General features: G+C 32.7%; 1 pseudogene; it reads left to right on the forward strand.

Annotated features, from left to right (window-relative positions):
* Window positions 1–5686: 5686 nt before the first annotated feature.
* Window positions 5687–23708, forward strand: LOC149546767 (lysine-specific demethylase JMJ13-like; annotated as a pseudogene).
* The last annotated feature ends 1026 nt before the right edge of the window (window positions 23709–24734 follow it).

The raw sequence follows: 24734 nt of genomic DNA on the forward strand, positions 1-24734 counted from the left end.
AACATGGTCATGTTGAAGGGGGCCATGATTTTTGTCAATTGTTGGATGTGGATTTCCTACTAGAGGAACATGGAGGTGTGAATATCCAAGCTGAAGATAACACTCCCATGGAAGAAAATGATAATGTGCTAGATGACATGATTGAAGAAGATGGTATTGGTGCAGTTGATGAAGATGCTCATGATGATGGTACTAGCACATTTGATAATGATGATGAAGATTGTCTTGATATAACTATACTTGAGAAGGAACACAAGACCTTATACAAAGGCTCCCAAACAACTCTTCTCTCTCCTATAGTGTTGTTGGTGAACTTGAAGGTTATGAATGGTTTATCCAAAGTAGCAATGTCATGTATGCTAAGGTATGCCATTTTTGTCATCTTTGATGTTAGCATACCATTAATATTCATTATATTAACAATTCATATTTGTTGTTGTAGGTTGATAGGTGAGTTTTTGTTACCACCATCAAACATTCTGCTTTGTTCATACCAAGAATTATCTATCATTATGAATCAAATTGGAATGAAGTATCAGAAAATACATGTATGTTCCAATGATCACACTCTATATCATAAATAATATTAATTTGCAAAAGAATGCCCTGATTGTCATATTAGTATAACAAAAAAGGTGCCTCACAAGGTTCTTTGGTATATTCTCATTATTACACATCTTCAATGATTATTTAGGTGCACTAGCTTGGCACAATTTATGGATTACCATACACATAATAGAAGTCAAGATGAAATTTATGCAAATACTTGTAGATGGTTATGCATTTAAAGAGATAGAAGAAACATGGTTGCACTTCAAAGAAGAACCTCATAATCTCAATCTTTCATTGGCAATGGATGGTGTCAATCCATTTGGAGATATGAGATCTATTTACTCAGTGTGGCCTATTTTTGTTATTAACAATAACATTCCTCCTTGGATGTCCATAAAGAGGGAGCACATGATGTTGTAAATGATTGTACTAGGTTTTTTTAAAATTTAATAGTTATCTAAATTAATTTATAAATAGTGCATGAAAATGGTCATTATAATTGTATAATGTTTTTGTTCATTCAATTATTAGATAAGTACCAAGTTAGAGATATGAACATGTATATTGAGCCCCTTATTCATGAGTTTTTGAAGTTATGGAATGGGGTCACTATGTATGACATCTCTAGACCAATAGGACAAAGACAATTTTAATTCCATGTAAATCTTGTATGGACAATACATGATGCCCCTGGGCTAACTCATTTTTGCGGTATGTTATATTGTTAAGGTCACATATTTTTGGTCTATTATAATGCTTACACATTATTGTTGTATAGTTAAGTTGCACATGATTATTGTACATGATCTTTTTGTTCTTTAGATAAAGGAAAAAATTGCATGTCTAGTTTGTGGTCTGAAGATGAAATTTCGTCATTCAAGAAGTTTAGGAAAGAAGGCGTTTGATGAGTTTAGGCATTCCTCCACATTAATCATAACTATCAAATTATTGAAAAACATCTTTTAAATGGGAAGTAAGAGACAACACCAAGGCCATGAAGAATGACACCTCATCTATGGAAGTTGGAATACGATCAACTAAATTGCTGAGGTAATGTCCATTTTGTGGCTTGAAGTTTTAAATCTATATTTTGATATTGTATTTTATTTTGATGATGTAATTGATGCTCATGAAGGTCATGAAGGCATCAATGAACAACTTCCTAAAGGAATAAAAAATTATCCTACTCAATTTAGTAGGTTAACATACTACAATGATCTTCCAATTGTGCATTTCTTTGATGCTATGCATATTAGAAAGAATGTAATAGAGACACTATGGAAAATATTAGATGGAAGGCATGATAGAGAAAAAATTGCCAAAATTTATATTGAATTTGATGAATCCAATCATACACTGAAAGATTTCATTGAATCAAATATAAATGGAGACCACATAAATATGAGTGCACTACCTTGGTTATTAACAAAGAAACAAAGTGATGCATTAAAAGAAGTCATAAAAAAAAATATTTCTCATTGGATTTACTAAAAATATAAGCACTCTTGTATCAAAGAAAGGTGATTTGGGGCTAGGGTTGAAAACAAATGATTGACATATCTTTGTCAAAGTAATTCATGTTCTCTATTTATAATATATTTGTAAAATTGCATGTACTACCTATTGTATTATTTCATAATATATTGAAATGATAATTTTTTAATGATTGTAGTACACCCTACCTCTATCCCTCCACACCAGTTCGAAAACACTATTAAACAAGTTATATATGATCTTGGAAAATACATGAGATTAGAAGTGTTATTTCTTAGATTTGTTGCACATATATTATATTATATTTATGAAATCTTGTTTATCTATTGTTGTGTGTTGAATCTTTTTTTAGGTTGTTATCATCTAAAGAAATTGATAAAAAAGATATAAAATATTGGAAGATAAAAATTCTACATCTTATGTATGGAATGCAAGCGGGTCTACCTTTAACTTTTTTTAATTCTTAAGAACACTACCTCATACATCAAGATGAGGAGATTGAATTACGTGGACCTATACAAACTAGGTCAATGTGGATGGTTGAGAGGCGTTTGAAATTTATGAAGGGCTTGGTTCAACAAAGAGCACATCCTAAGAGTTCTATGGTAGAGGGATATATGGTATACGAAACCATGGTGTACATCAGTGAATATCTTCCAAAGTTTGTAGCAAATATCCATGTAGATCGCATTTGGGTTTCAACTCTATTAAAACATTTGAATGGGAGTACCTAATGGGAAAAGGTAGGTTGAGGAGAGTGAGATGTAATAATAAGTTGTTTTTTGTAGTTAATTAATTCTTATCCATCATTAGTATAAGCTGTTTCTAATTGGTCTAGTTGTTTTCTTTATAGTTGGTCATGAGTGGGATGTACTACATTCATATATTGCAAACAATCTTGATTGCATGATGGTAAAGGTTCAACAGTCTCAAGAAAATGGTCGCCCATTAACATGAGATGGTGTTGCATTGTTGGTTAAAGAAGTTCACTGCAATGGAGATCCCAATGTCATGCCAACGGTACTTGATCTAGTATATGGCTTAAGAGATATAAAGGTACATAGAAGATTAGTAATCATGACCCATAAGTTTAATATCAACTCATAGATCAATGAAAATAATTTTGACATGTTTGAATAATTGCAGATCAAACACCACTAAACTATGTCCTACCATGGCCATAGATTTTGCATAAAAACATCAGATGAAATGAAGAAAACATGCGATTATGAGATAAGTGCAATCTTTAAGGTCACCAATATTTCATCTAGAAATGACATACATCCTCAATAATTTGAAAATTGATACTATAGCTATTGGAATTGATTTAGAATAAGTGAGAGGGGAGAGTGAATCAATTATTCAAGGTCCAAATGTCCTATTCAAAATTTTTATTAAGTGTAGTGAACCCATTCAACCGTTCATTCATCCAAGCTTTAACTTATCTAATCAACAAGTTAGTGTAAACTAACATGCAAGCATAACACATAAGAAATCAACACATGATACAATGATTTACGTGAAAACCCAATTTGGAAAAAACCACCAGTAACATGCTACTCAATTTTCACCCTTTTGAAGTGATGCCCTATTAAAGGCTTACAACACACTGTTAAATGTGACCTTGTTAGAGGATTTAACCACCCTATTAGAAGTTGGCCTAGTTAGAGGACTTTAGAACATTCACTTGGAATGCCACCCTATTAAAGGATTTACAAATTACTGTTAGGCCAACCTAAGTCCATAGGATTTTTAGATCTAATACAATTGCTAGAGAGTATTAAAAAATCTTGACCTGACTACAACATACAACTTATCTTGTAGATCTTAGATCACTTCTTAGCTCATACCCTTGCCTAGCCTTCAATCTCTACAACTCTTGATAGCTTGCCCTTCTTTCAAGCTTTGTCTCCTTGAGTCTTCACACTCAATGTACCAGTGCAATCATCTCTTGATGACCACTCATAGAAGTAGAGCCTCTGTGCTCTTGTTTCTCCTAGATGTCTCCTCCTTGACACCCTTCTAACCACTTTGTAGATTTTGGCACTTTAGCAGCAATAGTATCAATAGCTCTTTGCTTCTTGGTCTATAACTTCTTAAATAGAAGTCTTGGAGTACCTTTTCTTGCTCGATTCTTCCATTTTTCAATTTCAATTTGCATGGATTAGGTAGGATTCATTGCATCTAACCCACATTCTATTTCCTCTAGAAACTTCTTGAATAATCCTTTAGAATTTTCCCAAAAATGGTTTACATAGGATTCTGTGCCACCAACTTGTCATCCTTATCTTCTAACTCATTCAAAAAATTCAATGTAATCACTATGTCAGCTTAGATTTGGCGAAATAATATAGCAACTTGACACTATTGAATTATTGGTGTTGGACACATATTGTGTTACTCGGCATCAACTGTATTTTTCTTGATGCTCGGTACTTGAAGATCACTCAGCACCAATTGAAATTTTTCTAATGCTCGGCACCTGATGTTCACTTGACACACACTAGAATTGTTTGTTACTTGGCTTCAACTAACTTGCTCGACACCCACTTATGATCTTAGTTTAAGCTTTGTAGTCAACCTTGTTACAACTTCTTCCTCCAATAATTCTAAGTGTGACCAACCTCTGTGTCCTTGAGTATGTCATCAATACATTACTTAACCATTGTCTTAACTAATCCTTGCACTTCATTACAACATCATAACTCAACCTTTCCCTTACGTGCTCTTGTTATATCTTGTTGATCAAATCCTCTTCATCAATCAACTAAGTGATAGTACTTGGATCTTATAAGAAAATATCATCCCTATAAATAGCAGGTTTGACATCAATGACAAAATAATTATTGAAAAAATTCTTTTACAAAAATCTCCCTCTTTGATCTTCAACAACAATGAGCTTTTCAATCAGATTTCCAACAATAGCATTTTTAATGATATACTTGAGTGTGACTTTAATTCATTAAAATTAGTTCTATTTGTCGTCAAATGGTATAGGCTATGACTAAATCAAGATAATCTTGATAGGACTGTTATTGAACATGATAGTGGATTTACAATGATTAATACAAGGTCATTTAAGGTAGTTGGAGATGAGCCCTATGTTCTTGCAAGCCAATTCAAGCAAGTGTTTTACTTTATCATTCCACACAAAGTGGGTTGGTCATTTTTTTGTTAGACATGATCCAAGAGGAAGGATGGTAAAGTATAATGTTATGGAAGAAGAAGATATTGAAGAATCAGAAGGCAAAGCAAATGATGATCAGGAATGACCATTACACAATGAAGAATAATATGATGATGACGATGATTCTACTAATGCTAACAATGATGGTGGTGATGATGATGATGACAATGATCATCATCATGTTGATGAAGATCGTGATGATCAAGGCGATGATGGTCATGACGATGATGGTCATGATAATGGTGATGAAGACGATGATGATGGCAATGAAGATGGTGGTGGTGGTGATGATGATGATGACATGGATGAAGATGATGATTAGTAACATGATCAATGAAATGTCTGTCAAGGTGCGATCAATGTCAAGTATGATGGGGTCATGATTTATTTATAGAAATTTGTTTGACTTGTATTTTTTTATAATTAAGTTATTATGTGTTGAACTCTATTGGCATGGAGTGGGTAAGAGCACAAAGTTGGGTTGCAATTCTATGGAAGTCCATAGATTGTGATTGTGCTCTTCTAGAAACAGGTACCTATTTTCGGTTCAGGTGCCCAATCTGAAATTTAAAAAATGGGTACCTATTTTTGAAAACATAAAACATTTGTATTTTTTAGAAATAGATACCTATTTTTTACTTCTAAAAAATGGGTACCCATTACTAAAAATTCAATTTTTTTTTTTGGGTGGGAATTTTATGTGTCGATTTGACATTTTCAAAATGGGTACCCATTTTTTGAATTTAAATAATAGGTGCCTATTTCTTAAAACATTGGGTGGTATTTTTTTTCTCCTACCTCAGATTTTGGTTTGGGATAGGCTTGGTGAGACCAAGCCTATGCCTTGACCTCTCAAGATTTGGCTAAGGCATTAAACTGACAAATTCATGCCTTGCCATAATTTTTAGAGGATCTTCCTAATCAATTTTTTTTATGAAATAAAAATCCATTAGGATCTCTCACCATCCTGATTTTATAAATATAATTTTTATAGTGCTATGATTTTATTTACTATTTTTGCATTATTTTTTAATGAAAGGTGGTACCTAAATGTAAAATAGTGAAGTTCACTAAAACTTTAATAACTTTTTTATTTTATAAATTTTCTTAAATTAATTTATATTTCATCAATTTACATACAATTCTTTTGAGTTAAAAAAAAAGAATTTTTGAAAAAAATGAAATTTTGATCAAATTATGGTGTCTATACAGGAGAGGTTTTAAAATTTACCTTTATAGCCAATTAGTAATTAATAAAAAAAAATCATTCAACAAAATATTAAAAAACAATATTGTCATCAATCTTAGGTGTATTAGGTAACTTACTTTAAAAGGATTTATAAAAATTCATTTATTTGTGTGAAATTACGGTGTTCGTACATGAGTGTGGTATGGTCCTGAAATAGGCATTTTGAAAAAGTGGTTTTTAAATATCCATACCAAAAAAAAAATCTATCATATGGGTACACAAATAAATTATATATTCAAAAAGTAGATTTGAAACACTAAAATTTTTATTTCTGAAGTTTTTTTATATTCAATATCTAAATGCATCAAATTTTGACATTAATTGACAAGAAATTTCAAAAATAGGAAAAACACTTCCACTTTTTGACCAAAAGTGAGACCTAACTTCTTGCACTGACCTGAGTATATACAATGATATTACATAGCTACCACACATAAAGTAGAGGTAAGGAATTATAAAATATACAATGATTTCAATGAATGCATTGTGTAACTTTTGTCTTCTACATAATTTTTAGTATATAGAGCATTATAAGCAGTCAAATTTTCATTAATTATACTATGGGTGAATTAATTTTTTTAAAGAGGGGTAAACACTTTAACCTAGAGCTATGAACCAGTGAGGCCACAAATGAGGGACCTCATCCCCATTAGATTTGAACCTTGATGGCAAGGATAACAATTCAACAACTTAACCATCACAACATGCCACTATTGGCAATATGGGTGAATTTGATGAGCAAGGTGACCAACTATTTCTTTCAAAACTATATGTGCAGATATAAACATTAAGTACAATATTTTTGTAGATATACAGATTAGTTAGACCAATCTTTTGGCTAACTTAAGATAAATGATTTACATATGTAGGCTATTTAATGCCTTTGGCCAGGATCTTTCACAATCACATGGATCGATAGATATAAGTCAATAGATCCAATAGATATAATTTTTTATTTTCATATCTTCTCTTTACCACCAACATCAACTTTAGTCGTAGTATGTCTCTCATTTTATGGATTGTAGGTTTCACCAAATAGGTATTTCTCTGATCTCGCTTCCTCGAGTGAGGAAAATACAAGAATATAAGACAAAAGTAAGACATCTAGTAGGTCTAAAATAGAGAGATCAATTAGAGGTAAAAAGACTAGAAGAAAATTCCATAAATGAATTCAATTTTTTCTTGCTGAGGGGGGTCATTTCTTATGATAATGAGAGCAAAGGTGATAGGAAGGTTCCCTTAAGGTACACACATTTTTAAAAAGAATGGGTACCCGAGGAAGTACCTCTAATTACCACTGATTTTTCTATTAATGAACGGATATATCACATAGCTCCATCTTTAGGCCTATTTTCCACAGATGGCATAAATGTCTATTACAATAAAGCTATTGAATTCATGAGTATGTAGGATCTTGTTACAATTACAAAAAATGGATACGGATTGTGCAATATAAAAAAAGTATGTGGTCACCAAATTATATACAATGCAAAGAAAATGATCAAAGAAAAATGTTCACTATGTATATTGATGGAAGGCCAAAAACAATAGAAAATATTGCACGATTTATAAATAGTTCTCAATAGGTATTAACTAGTAAGTTGTGAAATTGTATATTCGTGGAATGCGAGAGAAATCATATTTTTTTTATGTGTGATAAAATCAATAACTACAGGGGAAGAGATTCTGATAGATTACAATTTGAATCGTATAGATACAAATTTTTTTCCCTATCATGGGACTGGCAAATATAACATTTAAACCAATTGCCTCCGAGTAATATTGACTCCAATATACAAGCTACTATTTTATTAATATTTTTTTTGGTAAGTCTATTACTTTCATTTCACTACTAATTGCTAAGAATTACTATTTTTTTTTCATAGGGAAACATGGATAGACCACCACCCATAGGCAAGGATGCACCATCTCACACACCTTCTTTAACGAAGTAATGTTAATTATTGTAATTGTTCAAATTTTATAGAAATAAATGTAGTCTAATTATGTTCTTTCTTTATGGATTTGGAGTTATTTTGATGGAATTTTATTGATATTGATGTCACACATTGGTACTTATTGATAGGGAAAAGCTAAATGACAACAGATTAAATGTGATCTAAAATATGAACATCATTTCTAGATGAAATCACCCTTAGTGCTGACCCTATGTTCATGGCCCTAAAACTCATACAAAGATACGATGATGAAATTGTTAAGATTATCATCGAGGGTGACACAAGTGAGGAGATAGAGGAAATGAAAGAAGAAATGGTCTGTAGAGTCAAATATTTGAATTTAAGCAGTAATTAATCTCAAGCAATAATAAAAGTTCAATAGATGTTTATATTGTACAGTATCTTAGGGATCATGATCTAGAATATTATGTGTTCTTCTACAACAATTTGTGACATCTCTAACACTGCGTGGTGAACATGATGACGGTTGTAGTGCACAACCTTTGTGTAATTAACACTTTCTCTTTACAACTAATGGATGGATTGATGGTGATAACTATTGTTTCATCTTACCAACTCTACAACTAAGGCTTCTTCCAACCCACTAGCATATCATATGCTATCCCTTAGAATTCTCCAAGGTTAGAGACCCAGTGATTGGCCTATTCCTTGTGCCACTCTCACCTATTCCAAATGTCTCTAGCTAACCTTTCACAATACCCAAACAACCTCACAACACCTCCATCACCTTACACCTGTAGGATCTTTATCAAAACCATAGTTCAAATTACTTCCACAAGGCTTGATTCATTACCACTAAAGAGATTTTAACAAACAAATGTTCTACACATCTTAGTGGACTTCAAAACACCAATACAAACTACTCTATGTTATAGCTTACCTTGGAATGTAGGTTAAGAACTCAAATTCTTTAAAACATATCTCAAACTAAAAGAAAATTGAGATATCTCTTATTGATATTAACATAATTCCAAGATTATAGATTCTCACTATTTAATCAGATATATAATCTACAGGCCCAAGTCTAAACAAATAAGTCTACAACAAATAAATTCACTCAAAACTCACCTACTCTCCAAATAAAAATAACCAATAAACTTCCATACAACATTACCTTGTCAAAGCCAATATCATACTTCTAACTTTCAGGCTTCCAATCATTGGTAAATGGCAGAATCTCCAAACCCTTGTGATAATGCAAGTTTCTTTGTTGAATATGGTGGCTGCCTCCCAACCTTCAATATCTTAGTCACTTCATTCTTTGGAAATATTTCTTAACACCCCAAGCATGTATGCCAACCTTTAAAAATCTATGCAACATTATTCGCATTTGCTACAGGATTATAGGCTGTCGATTCACTATCTTTTTGTTTGTAAACAACAGTCAATATGTTGATTCTTGGTCCATGCTGATATGGGAGGATAGAGTTCTAATATAGATCAAGAGGGGAAAATATTAATAATAAAAAATCTTATAAACCACCTTCCCTATCTCCACGAATGAAAACGTGCATTTTTTATCACCCCATATTCTAAAAATATACCTAATTTACTGTCCAAACAACAAGTAATGTATTCTTGGTAATAATATAATGCTAACATACAAATGTTTAGTCAATGGTAGAAGTACTATTCCTTTCACCATAAATAAGAAACTTTAAAGATCATCATAACCATGAATTCAAAGAGAAGATAGAAGGACTGTAATCTAAATGCCAGTATAACAAAAATATTACACCAAAATACTGATTTTCGTTTCACAACTATATACAAAACACTTCGTTTCTCTTCTCCACACATTCTCCCCTATCTCTTAACATGAGGTTGCAATATTTTATACGCAAACCTGATTTTTCACCTCCCTAAGAGGTTCAAACAATATGAATGACTGTTCACCTTCTACACTTTGTCAAATTTTGCAAAGAAATTGCTGACAACATTCTTTTGGTATTTTTTACACTTTTTTGCATATTTTGCATTTTATGATTTCTCATGCTTCCTAGACACCCTAAATAGGTTTAAAAACTTATTGAGGACTTTTAATATGATATTACACTTCATTCATGCCCTTGCATAGAATTTTTCAACTTTTTTAATCACTTTGACCCATATTGCTTAAAATAAAAAATGGTCAACATGACCTTAATTTTAACACCTAATAATATGAGATGAAACAACTAACTCCCTAATCTATCAAGACTCAAAACATACTAAATGAGACTCAAGATTCCATGGGATATGATCAAGCTACTCCTACACCAACAAGATTACTGAAAATTACAGTATTATTACACTGTTGAGTTTATTTAAGGCAATTACTCAGTGTTGAAATAAGACATGTAATGTTGAAAGTGAAACTGGTGCAGCATTGGTTGTTTTCATCAACATTATAACACTTAACTTTTATTTTTAGATGCTTTTAGCTAACAATATTGTATTCTTTAGCTCATGATGAAGTGCAGACACCTCTTTTGCTCATCACTCTAATATTGTTGAGTGCATTGTTGACAACAAGGAGCATGCAAACATCCTCAATTATGCCAAGTACAACTGGTAAAACCTTGTTTTTCTATATTTTTTAATGTGCTAATCATTCATTTTTTTGTGTGCATTTTATACTCATGGACCTATTTTGTACACTAATAAATATACCTTCAATTGATAGAGCGACAATAGAGACTAGTACTACTGAAGTTGAACCATTTCCTGGAGTAGTCTGTGTGACTAGTACTGGTTCATTTTTTAGAACATTGTTGCTGAACAAGAAAAATATGTTTCCATTAAAATGATGAAAGCTTTCGAGTGCTTTAAAATTGTTATTATTTCTAGTGTAATTGTAGTTTACTTATACATAACTCATTATGGACTAATAATCCCATGATGTTTTTGTATGAAATAATGTTTTCTTTGATCATCTTTTTGACATGACATTGAGGCTATTTGGACCCACCATACATAAAAGGTACGTAGTTTCATATCATTGCTATAATATTTTTCTTTTCTTCTATTTATTTTACTATATTAAAGTTATTGATCTAACAATTTTAATTTTTTTTTAAAGGTGGAATGACAAGGTCCTGAATTAAAATTAAATCATCTTATTACATCTTTTGAGGATATTTTTGGAGAAAATATTTTTGACACTACCCTAATTCTCTAAAGAACATCAAAACATATAAAGACTATGAGGGACCAATATAGAAGGGGTCTAAAGGAGAACCCAAAGTATGACCATCCTCCTTTTATTTCACCAATGGAGTGGAATAAAATAATAGAAGATGCAAAAGAGAAAAGGCTATGTGATAATAAAGGAAATGAACTAGAAGAAGGAAAAAGAAGGTATGTCATGATAATATTAAGTAGAATGTAATCATGCACTAATTAGTGATCTTTGTAAATATATAATCTAACATGTATCAAATTGTTCATAAACTATATGGTACATCAGTGGCTACAAAAGTGAGACTAGAAAAGGTTGACCCACATAAACTTGGCTCTAGTGGCTAGTTGAATCTTTAGTCTTGACTTGTAAGCAGAAGCAACGAAATTTCATATAATTTTTTTATATAATGTTGCAAACATTTTTTTTTAATCAAATCATACATGCAAAAATATTGATATTAAGCACAAAATAAAAGGCAAAGAGTTCAATGTAGAGCTCACAAATGAAGATAAAAAAATTGCCTTAAAGGAAGGCTATAAAGTCATGGTTGTACCATAGACCAAGAATCTAGAAGCCATACCCAAGAATCTAGTGTACCAAATGACACAACTAAATTGGTCAAATAAAAATAAAATCAAATTGAATAGTTGAGAAATTACTTTTTTGGTATTATCTTTTAATATAAATTGAGTGCATAACATTTCACTGTAGGCTTCATATCCTATCACCAAATTTGTGTGTGATGAAGGCCATGATGTACATTATAGTGGTGGAGGTATTAATTTTCTATTGGAAATAATTTAGACAATTATGAATACAATGTAACATCTTCAATTGCAATTTGATGTGTAACCTTTTTTTGAATATTTTAGAGCATTTTGAAGATCATGGTGAAGGAATGAAGCATGTTCCAAGTGTTCAACATGTTGACATGGTGGTGGATCAAAATGTTAATGTACATGACATGGCATTTCTAGGTAAGAAAATTGCATATTATGCTGTACTAGTTAATTAAATACTTGTAATAATTTAAAAAAGAAAAAGTGTATGCCAATTTAACATATTTACTTGTTCTTGCAATAGAGCCCCCTTTAGTGTAGCAACCTCCTACTCCTTGAAATAGGAGGAGGAATCATAATTTGACATTACATGTGCCACAAGAGGAGGAGAATTGCAAGAATCTGCCTTAGGGAAAAATCATCTAAGATCAAGAAGCTCAAGCACAAGCACAAAATGGACCAATAAAGTATGATCAAAATAAAAATATCAAAATGAATTGATGTGATATGTGTTGTGTTGTTATATGTACATAAACACTAGGAGTGCTTGTATATAAAGGCCTCTAGAATGCTTCTAGAATGTCTAGGAGTTAGTGAAGAGATAAGCTCAACAACTAAGCACACATCCACTAGAAGTGGATTATCCTTAGTTTTGCATGAATGCATGTGCATCAATGAGAGGATAAGTATGACAAGGTGTATCATGTATAGAGATTTTGTAGACACCATTTTCTTAAATTAGATGCTAACTCATGTGTTGTACACACCATGTGCATAAAAGAATTGCTAACTCCTGTATTGTCAACAAGACAACTCATATGAGTACACATACTCCTAGGTGTCCAATCTAATAAATAATAAAATAATGCATTAACCTAAATAAACTTAAGTAAAGCGTAAATAGTAAATAATTATTTACACCAACACATCCCCTTAATTTCAACTTAGGGGAATGCACTTAAGCTCACAAAAGCTAGGATGAAAATGCATGATAGGTAAGCTCACAAAATCTAGGATGAAAATGCATTATAGGTCCTGGCTACTAGGCCATGTTAGGTACCCATGTAAAAAAGACAATGAAATCTCTCATAAAGTGGATAAGGAGGGAAAACCTCATGGGAAAAACCCTCCTCTAAAAAGAGAGATGAAAAAACAAGATACATGGATGGATGGAGTAATCAAGACCCCCCCATTATGACATACATCATGTATATACAATAGAGAAGTATGAGAAGGAAAAAACCACATAAGAGGAAAAGGTCCCCACCATAAGAGAGAAGAAGAATAAAGGAGACAAGGTAGTCCCCCCCCCAAACCAAATGTAGAATGCCAATCAATGATACCTACTCTAATGTAGAAGTTGATCCATGACTGCTGAATAATGTTCTTCCCTTTGGGAAGAAACAATGTCATAGGTACATATGAGATGCTTCCCCAATGTGTAGAAAAAATCTTGAAGATGAATGGTGTCTCTAAAATTTTCTCAACCATCTCTCTATTGATACTGATGGTTACCCCTTCCAACACTATAAAGAGATCTCCTGCAATTGCTGTACATAAGGATCCACAATCATATCAACCTAGAAAGACTAATCATGTAGAGAATGGACAAGAGGTTCAAAATATTCCCTTGTAAAAATTGAAGGAGGATATTCTTCATCAAAGAGAAGATGTATATCATCAATGATGTCTCCTAAATATTCTATGTATGACTCCACAAACAAACTTGCAATGTCTGTCAAGAAGTCATCCTTGATGCTGAAACTGGAAGACAAGGTGTGCCCAACTATACTGAATTACATGGACCTATCACTATAGCAATGTATGCATGTGGAATGTGTTGATTTTGTGACCTCTTCCTACATCTGTCAATAGGATTCCACATATCTAAATCTATTGAATAACTATCACTATTGTCACTATCAGTTTCCACAATGTATGAAGTATAGAGAGGATTAGAGGATAAGTTAGGTGAACTTTCCTCAAAGTGCATATTCCTCTCTATGAATATCTCATGAGTCTCAGTATCCATAAGTCTATATGCCTTAAAATTTTCTTCATATCCAATGAAAGTACAAGGCCTTGGTGGTGGTGCTTTGCATTCCCTTGAAGATATGTTTTCCCATGCTGGACAACCAAAAACTCTAAAGTGTTTCACAACTAGTTTTCTTTCGCACCATGCCTTAAAAGGAGTCATTCCATCTAAGAAATTATGAGGAGATCTATTAAGTATGTGATTGACATTGCTTATATCTTTGACTTGAAGTGATGGATCAAGAGACTTAGCTTGAATAATGCAACTTGCCATTGACTTAAGTGTTCTAATCCTCAATGCTGCAACATCTATTTTTTGTGGACTAAATGCTACTAGATTCTGAAGATGAATACCCCCAAGTTCATAAAAGTCTTTAAGTCTTGAGTTCACATATCTACTTTTGTTGTCCATATGAAGAACCTTGATGTATTTACCTGATTATTTTTCAACATGACTCTTGAAGGCTAGAAACTTATCAAACACTTCATTCTTGTGATTAAGAAAGTAGACTCATGTGTAGCGTGAAAAGTCATCAATGAAAGTGAGAACATAGAGAGCCTTGCTAACTGATGTCACTAAAAAAGGACCTACTAGAACTATGTGAACCAACTCAAGAACAACTGATGCTCTAGAAGACTTCCCTTTTTCATACTTTTCTTCTAGATGCATATCCATTGAACAAGTTGAACATTCACCTAGAAAAGTTAATTGTAAGTAGACCTTTGACCATATTTTTTTAGCTAAGTTGATGAAGATAGCAAAAGGAAAGATTTCCATATTGCTCATGCCATAATTTTCTTTGTGATTGGGATTCTGTCAAGAAGGCATGTGAAGGAGACTTAGGCACAAAGTGGGAGAAAGAATACAACCTTGTGTCATGATTAACTTTACCCACTGCAACCAATGAATCATCCTTAAGATTTTACACCATTACTAAATCAAGAAGGAACTCAACTTTATTGCCACCTCCATAGTGAGTGATTTGGTAAATTGAAAGGAGATTATAGCTAAGGTTAGGAATGTAGAGAATTTCTTTGAACTCTCCATTTTCCATCTCAACTTTTCCTTTCCCTTTAACTTTCATTTTTGTATCATCCCCTACAATGATGCGAGGTACCTTAGATTGCTTCAATGAAGGAAAGTGTCCTTTTGAAGAACCCATATGATATGAGGCACCTGAGTCAATAATCCATTCCCATGAAGAAATTGAACTTGCCATAAATGCTTGTCCTTTTTTCTTTGAAGTGGATGGATTTGAATCCTTGGAAGCATTTGGCACATTGATTTTTTTCTTGTGAAGTAAGTTTTCCAACTCATCTATTCTCTTAGTCTTGAAATGATGCTCATCATGATTCAGTTTCTTGCAATATACACAAAATAATTTATCCTTCTTGTCGTTGTTTCCCTTCTTGTTGGAAGAAGAATTGCCTTGTTGTGAGGAGGAAGATTGATGTGTCTCTGATTGTGATTTTGGCTTCCACTACTTTTTCTTGCCATCGGTAGAAATTTTTCCACCTTGATTTGATTGGTTCTCATTACTAGCCATTAATGCCTTGGTATTTGATGATGTGATAATTCCCATATCTATCAAACTTGGATTGTTCCAACATCAAAATTTTTGCAAATACATCAAATGTAGGCTTAGTGAAGGCACTTCCCATGGTGAACCCTATAAGTGTTGTAACTCAAAACAAAAGATGCATACTCTGAAGGTAGCCTCTTCAAGATGTGATGAATCAATCTATCATCCTTCATGGGATTACTACAATCTTTAAGTAGTGCTTTCAATTCATTGGCTTTGTTGACATAGTCTTGAATTGTGTCAAAATTCTTAGGATCTAGTAGAAGTAGATCATCCCCAATTTGGAATCCCTTTTTCTCATCCACCTTACCATACAACCCTTCAAGTTTTTCCCAAGTACCCTTGGCATCCTTAAAGCTAGAAATGTGGAAGAAGATATCTATATGAGCACAACTCCAAATAATTCCTAAAGCTTGGTTGTCTTTAATTTTCCAATCAACTTGTGCAGTAGCATCATTGGGTTTTGTAATTGTACCATCAACATATAGATATAAACCTTTTTCCATTAGTCTACTCCATACAATATCTTTCCATGTAGTATAATTGTGTGAAGTTAGAAGTGGAGTTTTAGGTGAACCCATGATGTAGAAGAAAGAGCACAAGAGAGAAGGAGAGACACAAGAACACAAGACACCCCCTCCCCCCCCCCCCCCCCAAATTCACTCAATCAAAGAACCCCCTCCAAAAATGATGCTTTTGGTACTTTATATGTAGTACGTTTACAATATGCAACTTGTCAAAATGGACAAATGAGGGTTTCTAATTTTTCTATTTGCAACCTCCTTTTGGAGTTCAAATCTGGTACTAAGCATTGTAGCTCAGATGTATAACAATTTTGAAGTTTTATCAAAGCAATACAATGCAAAAAAGGACCTAATTCTGAAAGTTTTAATTTTGTCCACACAACCCCATAATTTAAATGTAGATATGGAAAGTAGACAAAAAATTATGCACTTTCAAAAAGAATGAAACCTAAAAATGTGTCCAGATGAGCCAATATGGAGCATTTGAAGTTGCAAAATGCAGGATTGGATAGGTAAGTTACCAAAAAATGCAATTTCTGATAAATCTCTGCACCAAAACTAGAAAATAACACATCATTAAAAAGTTTAGGAAATGTCATCCAAAATAAAAAAAAAGTTGCACCTAATTTGGAGTCTGAATGACTGAGATATGGCCTCCCAAAGTTAGATTGTCAAATCAAAACTGAATATGGATAGAGGTCTAATTAGAAAACTACGAGGTTAAATTTGACATTCAAATAGCCATGGCAGTAGTGTAATTTGGCCTGTTTATGGTAGTCAAACAACCATCAATTTTAAACCCATGGTTGGTTGATGTTAGCAAAAAATGGGGCTCTAGGTGACGTGGTAGGGCCATACTATATGATTGATGATGTCACACAGTATGGTTACTGATGTGTTTTCTTCATTAGCACTAATGTGGTGTGTTTATGTGTCCATTTGTATGCATGGTAGGCTAGGTTGAGTTGGAAGACTATTTTGTGGAGAGGACACATGGCCAACAACAGAAAAACATGTAGTGAGTGCTTAGAGTGTTGTGTGGTAGCATCAGGAGTCTGCAACGCTGTCAAAATTTGGTCAGCTGGTGGTTAACAATGCCAATGGATAACATTGTAGTGGGGGCCAAAAAAGAAAAATTTAGCTTGGAGAACAAATTTGGTGGTAGGAAGTCAGGCATCTGGTTACCACGGGAGTCTTGAGAAGCAGCAGTGTCAAAATCTAAATTAGTTGGCAGGAAGCTTTAAAGCCGGTGGTCGAGAGTTTGGAAGACTAGTTGGGGGGCATGGTGGACTGTAGTCCCACATGTACCCTGCATTTGATATATGAAGATTTTAAAAACCACTAGATTGAAAGGTAATTTGGCTTGAAAGTCACTTGTATTTGATTCAATGAGTTGTAAGGTGCCTGTCAAAATATGTGTGAAGGCCGTCATGAATGTGTAATCTGATGCCAGTTGGTTGATAGAAGATTTTGGGTTGTTGGATAGATGCCAAATCAATAAACAATATTCCACCAAATATCTTGTAGGCACTGGGATTTCACAACCCGATTCCTACAAAAAAAATTCTCTACAGGCCGATTTTTTTTTGAAAATACAAATCCAAAAATTTGAGAATATTGCAAAGAAAATTATAGATCCGAGAATAAATTCCATAGATATAAAAAAAGATCATACCAAATACTGCAAATCAGGCCTTCAAGTGCTGATTTGCAAGAAATATTTTCCTAAAATTTGATAATGGCCTAGGGTAGGTAAATTTATAGTCAAATTTCATCAAATCAACACTCTAGATGCAATGGCAAGGTTCACTGTGGCTCTAGATGCTCCCAATGATTGCGATACTCTAGATCTGTGTCAAGGTCCTTTTAGAGGTGAAGCAAGAATGGTCTCCAATGGCTATGTAAAGAGAAATTCCCTCAGCTCTAATACCATGTAAGAATTTTCCTTAGGGAAAAATCATTCAAGATCAAGGAACTCAAGCACAAGCACAAAATAGATCAATAAAGTATGATCAGAATAAAAATATCAAAATGAATTGATGTGATATGTGTTGTGTTGTTATATGTACATACACACTAGGAGTGCCTATATATAAAGGCCTCTAGAATGCTTCTAGAATGTTTAGGAGTTAGTGAAGAGATAAGCTCAACAACTAAGAACACATCCACTAGAAGTGGATTATCTTTCATTGTGCATGAATGTACATAGATCAATAAGAGGATAAGTATGACAAGGTGTATCTAGTAAAGAGATGTTGTAGACACAATGTGTTTAAATTAGATGCTAAATCCTATGTTGTAGAGACCATGTGCATAAAAGAGTTGATAACTCCTATGTTGTCAACAAGACAACTCATATGAGTACGCATACTCCTAGGTGCCTAATCTAATAAATAATAAAATAATGAATTAACCTTAGTAAACTTAAGTAAAGTGTAAATAGTAAATACTTATTTACACCAACAAGAATGAGAAAGAAATTGATGTTCCTATCAACCTTTTTATTAAGAGAGTTAAGAAAACAAAAACAAGATATGATTTTTAAAAAATGCTCTTTGATAAACCTTGTTTGATAAACTTTGTTGGATGATGAAAAATTGTTTTTTCAAGTAAGTATCTATGAATGTTGCATATTAATATTGATTTTTATTTCAATTTAATGAATATTGTTATGTATTAATGAAGTGTTGATTAGTATTGTCTATTAATGAATTTTATATCATATTAATGAATGTTATCTGATTGTATTGATAGAATGTTATAGTTCATAAATGGATGAATGAATGAATGAAGTATGTAATTAGATGATAATGGGGAATTTAGATTAATTTTAGGGGGAGGGATGATGAGGCGAAATGAGCTTCCACCTTCACATGCTTGGCCTTGTTAAGTAGAGAATATTAAAGTATTCTCCAAACCAAGTAAAGCTCAAACTAACATACCAAGGATATCTTCTTAATATTTTCTTTTCTTTGAGATAGAGTTTTGTGTCCATTCTTTTAACAATCACTAACCTTTTAGGCTCCTCAATTTCCTACTCTATTATTTCTTTTTCTTCAAAACTATTACCAAAGTATCAATTTATTCTTGACCATCTTTAGCTTATTACCAAGAAATATAATTTTTACCTCCATACCTTTGCTTCCTTCAACTATTGTTCTATTGTATTCATTTGGTTTTCATCCCTCACCCACATTTTTTCAAACTTGAAAGGACAATTTTTTGGGGAGTGAATCCTCAATGGTCCTGTGAGCACAAGAAAAGAACCATACAAGGTATTTATTCCTATAATGAATTTAAACCACATTCTTTGTTTATAAGTATGCCAAATTTTTATTTTCATTCATGTTGTAAGATTGTATCTATTTATGTATTCTAGATGTACGATGTGAAGATTGACATCTAATGTATAATATTAGACAATTATGTATCATGATGTATGGATATTATTGAATTTTGACAATTGGGTTGGCTTCTTGTTGTATCAAGAACATGTTAATTATGGTGTACATGCTTATAGTGGCAAGGTGTTGAAAGAATAAGGTCAGTCAATAAAAAGTGGTAATTTTTTTTTGATTGAAGATTAGATAGTGGTATGGTCTAGAATTTAATTTTATGGTTATAAGGGAGTAACAACTTAATTCATTTCATAGAACTTTGCAATTATTATTTTGATAGGTAATTCCTCTCAAGCCCTAGTTTCTAGGCTTTATGGTTTGAAATTGTTTTTTAGCCTTGTAGGCTCACAACTCGAAACCCATGATGGATTTTTCTCTCACATCACCATTGGAATCATAATTTATTGTTTTCCACTGAAGCTCCATTCTCCATAGCTCATAAAATGACCTCTTTGCTATGTTCTTGGTCAATTAGCACGTCAAAAAAAGATAATAGTCCCTTCATGTGGCTATTGTATCTCAGCCTGACAAAAAGCATCAAGAAATTCACCATTCATGTCACTTAAACATACAAGCCTTCCTTTTCACCAAGTACTAGGAAGTTTCACTGTAGTTATTAAGAGAAAAAAAATGTACATACAAACCCTTATCACAATCTAAGGTAAACAATAGGTAAAGAATAAGCCAAAACTAACTATTACCTTATCATATTCAAACAACACAATAATTTAATACATTTAAGAACAAATATAAAACTTTCTAAGAATGGATTTTGTCACTTACTATCACCTTACAATCAAATATGATGCTTGCTGACTATGCATAAATTCACTTCAAAAGTCTATATTAGCCACTCCAAATCTGTACATAGCATGTAAACCCCCTCTAGGTGGAAAATAAAAAATATATATACCTTACATTGACCTTACAAATTAAACTACCCATTTTAAATCCAAATAGAGCTTTGACTATTGAGCTTCGATAATTTTGCAAGAAAAGTTGCAAAAAAGTTGCATGACAACTTTTATTGCAATTTTCACAAATTTCACATTTTTTTCAAAACCTTAACACAAAAAAATTCACAAGGACTACCCAACTATAGAAAAACATGAAAAAAGTTTATTAAACTTAAAAATGATGATTTTTGGTCAACTCCCAATGTTTGAACAATCGTTGACCACCCTTTGAGTTTGCTTGTAACCTTAGCATAACATGAAATCAAATTGCCTAAATGCATAATAAGAATGCCTCAACTAACTTGCATCATCTTGGACACTTATTGACCTTAAATATTCTCCTCCTTGATGTTTAACCACATTATTCAGAACCTAGGGCCCTTGCACCATTTGTGCATGTAATTTGTCCAAGCTGATTATTTATGGGTCACTAGAACTCTAGGTATTTTTGTTCATTTCTTGTATTTTTTATGATGGTAACTAAACATCATGCATTACTCATAGTCTTAAATATTCTTTTAATGAAAATCATATTTCTTGTTGCAAATTTCTGAATACTATATGTCACAAGTCTCTAACTCTTCTACTAATACCTTGCCTTTCTTGGGTGCATGTAAGATATTTCAAGACTTCCAAAATCTATTTTATACCTACTTAAAGCTCCAATTATGGTAATGCTTTTGTCTATAGCTTGTCTAGTCCTAGTGAATATGGGTGGTGTTTTTAGTAATTCAAAATATGTAGCAGCTACCATTTCTATTATTTGTACCCAATTGAAGTTCCATTCTAATTGGTGCAGGGGGTGAGTGATCCAATGCTTTACATTGGAATGCTTTTTAGCATGTTTGCATGACATTTGAAGATCAATACTTATACAGGTAAGTCTAATATAAAATATGTACTAGTTTTTATTCTTTGAGGATCATCATATTTGACATGATGACAAACACTATTGTGAATTTAAAATTACACTATTTTTGGAAATTTATTTATTTAACTATTCTCTTTTCATGGCTGAATTAACTATCACCATTTTGGTGCATCCAAGACATGGTATGGTATTCTTGGACATACAACTAATGATTTTTAAAATGTAGTTGTGGAATATGTGTATGGCACAAAAATGACCATGCAAGAAGAAGAAGATGCAACTTTTAGTTTGTTGATAGGAAAAACAACAATGTTTCTGCCAAAAATATTGTGTGACCATGGAATTCTTGTTTATAAGGCTATACAAGAACCTGGGGAGTTTTTAATTACATTTCCTCAGGCATACCATGTAGGCTTTAGTCATGATATAGACATAGGAAAGATCATTTTTTTGAGTGTATTTTGTTAACTGTGTCTAATTGATTTCTTAAATCTTTTGATTGTATTAGTCAAGTGAAGTCAAATTTAATGACATATTAAAACATCTTTGTAGGTTTTAATTGTGGTGAGACATTAAAATTTGCATTAAGTGATTAGTTTCCATTTGGGGCAACATCCTACAAATGATATGAAAATCTAAATAGAGTACACGTACTTCCTCATGAGAAATTATGGTGTAAAGAGGCAATGCTTCATGCAAACAATAGACCAGGTTCTAGAGGAGTGCAACACTTGATGAAGGTTGCATTTTTTCACCATATAAGACATCAAAATTAGTCCTGTTTGTTATTGAAGAAGCAAGAAGCACATATATTTTACTCTCTAGGTTATGATATAAATTTACTATGTAGTGTCTTCAATCACTAGTGCTATGTTGCATTTGGCATATGCCAATCCAACATGTACACTATGTATTTAAATCATGGTATGGATTTCTTTTCATTGTTAGTTTTGATCATTTATCCTTTATGTTTCATTGGACATCAAAGATGATCTTGAGAAAAATTTTACTCGTAATTGTTGGTTTACATCAAAATGGATTTTATTTCATGAAGTGGCAATTTGGCTAGTAGTTACAAATGCATTCTCTATGTGGCTATTTGGTGTATAAACAATTATCATGAAAATTGGTATTAACTATATATTGGACTCTTTTAGTGATTTTCTACATGCCTTGGTATTTTTTAATTTGAACCAATAAAATGTGGATGTGGCTGCATACCAACCATCTACAGATGATATATTCACAATGGAAGTAGTGGCCTAGGAATTTGAACAAGAAGAGGGGGTGTTGGAAGAATCTTTGAAAGAGCTACCTATCTTTCTTGATGAACAAAATGATTATGTTCCATACTCTACTGTCATTTCAAAGCAAAATCAAAATTATGTTCTTTCTTCTTTAGTGTGCGACAACCAAAATAATGGAATGTCCTCTGGTTCTGACAAGGAATCTTCCAATGAGGTTGGTTTTGTATTTTTACTATTGAAATTGCTTACTTAAAATTTTCCATTTTGCTTTTCATTATAGATTATGAATGTCAGTGCTAAGAAACCTCTTGATTGCAATTCAACTTTCTGATAATTATTGCTTCTTGTCTATACAAAGCTTATTATTGAGCCACTGAATGGCCACAATAGAGTTCTTAAGTAGTAACTTGCATTTTTTGTTCTATGTGTAGAAAAAGTGTAGTAAAAAGATTCCTTATAGGCTAGATGATATAAAGGGAGCTCAAGACATCATAATTGTACTAATCCAATTTTAATTTGATTCTTTGAAATTCATGTTGATGATCTCTTTAGTAAATAAGCTTGATGTTGTGTAGGTTGAAGTGGAAATAGATAAACGTTCCATGGAAGAAGTTGGGTATAAAAATTGCATTAGTGTACCTGATGATGCTCCATCCAAGGTTTCATTAGAAGATTTACCGCCTCTAGGATAGGTTTTTCCTACCATGTAATACCCTTGAATACTGAATATTGATAACATATATTTATATTTATCTACTGATAGGTCACCGTAGGAAGTATTTTCATAATTAGTTCTAGCTAAGATTGTATTTTTTTAAGGAAAATAGGTTTTAATAGGGCCCTGAAACCCATACAATACATAGATCTGACAAAAAAAAGAATTCTTAAAGTATCAAAAGAAACTAAAAGCAACTAGCAGGAATAGCTCCCCATACTAAAGTAAAAAACTAGTAAAAAGCTAGAGAGTCAAGACAAAAAACCAAGACTAGCCAAGAAAAGCCAAGGTGCTCAAGAGATATCTCTTAGTATTTTTGCTACATTGATTTCCAGCTCCAACAATCTACCTACCACCTCTTTCATGTCTGAGAGTTTCTAGTCAGGTTCCAGGGTGTCCTTATTCCTCAAGCTAGATCTAGTATGCTTCCTCAAGCTATCAGCAGGGGTCTTGTCCTTTTCATTATGGGGGACAAGGTCATCCTCCTTATTGATTCTTTGCTCCTCCATTTTGTTAATGAGTAGCTTAATATTCTCATTGGCCTCTTTTAGAATATTATATCTTTGTTCCACTATAATATGCATTGATCTCTCCATCATTTAAACCCTATTCTTGACCTCCTCAACTTTGTTGTCCATGCTATTTTCTTCCTCTGATATCATATCCTTCAAGCTATAGTTCTCCCTCTCTAAGATGCTCAACTTATATTTGAGCTCTTGGATTTCATGAAAAATCCACTTGGTGGTGGGGAAACTATCTACCACACTATTTTTGGCATTGTTGAGGACATCTATTTCTGGGTTTTCCTTACTGGTGTTGCTAAAAATAACCAAGGCATGGTCAATCAACTCTTCCATTTGGATTTTATCCTCTTCACTCTCTTTGACCAAATTTTTGATCAACTCTCTATTGATCCCCATTTTAGCAAAAGATTTGTCAAAATTCTACCACACCACATTCCTATCCTTTCCCATGATCAAGCATTTATATTTGTTGGTTCTAA

Source organism: Cupressus sempervirens, chromosome 7 (assembly GCF_028749045.1).
Source record: "Cupressus sempervirens isolate cs-2001-9-10 chromosome 7, ASM2874904v1, whole genome shotgun sequence".
In the NCBI taxonomy this organism is placed as follows: Eukaryota; Viridiplantae; Streptophyta; class Pinopsida; order Cupressales; family Cupressaceae; genus Cupressus; species Cupressus sempervirens.